The sequence below is a fragment of the Centroberyx affinis genome, unplaced genomic scaffold (assembly GCF_046629955.1).
Source record: "Centroberyx affinis isolate AG114_WGS23_722 - 3 ecotype Tasmania unplaced genomic scaffold, CSIRO-AGI_Caff_v1 ptg003287l_1, whole genome shotgun sequence".
NCBI classification, from domain to species: Eukaryota; Metazoa; Chordata; class Actinopteri; order Beryciformes; family Berycidae; genus Centroberyx; species Centroberyx affinis.
Genome location: NW_027281301.1, coordinates 78,670 through 79,303, shown reverse-complemented (window position 1 = coordinate 79,303; position 634 = coordinate 78,670).

Genomic DNA, 634 nt, shown 5'->3' with positions numbered 1-634 from the left:
TATCAGTTTAGAGGGAACATTGGACCCTGGTGTAAAATTTTATTGAAGACATGGCTTCCAAATAAACTTCTGACGAGTTCTGCTTAATTTTGCTCTCTATTGTAGGAACAATAAAAAAAACTGTTGAATCAAATTTGGACCCACTAACGCTAAGGCCCATTCCTTGACAAACCCATCTATATCCATGTTTTGGTGGGACATTTGTCTGGTATAACCTTCCAAAATGTATTGCAGGATCCCCATATGTGTTTTGTTGTGAGGGCCAGGCTGATAAGATGACCTCGGAGTGTCATTTGCCCCTGATCAGCAGGCTGGGCAGGCCGATCCGAGCCGAGCCGCACCGCGCCGCGCCGCACCGCACCGCGCCGCGCCGCACCAACTGTGGCTGTTTGTCTCATTTGGATCTTAGCGCAGGAGCCAAAATGGACACACAATGAAACGTAGTGGGCGCTCGGAAAAGAAAGTAAAACCGGCGCCTCTCGGTGAAGCTTAACCTCGGTGTAAAAAAAAACAGAACAAGATGTTTTGTGCCTGCTGAAATTTTATTCTGCGCATGATGACGCGCAAAAGTACGTCTGTCTCCGCTCCGCACGGCTAGCAGGCTTGCAGGAAGTATGTTGTTGAATCGGTGGGG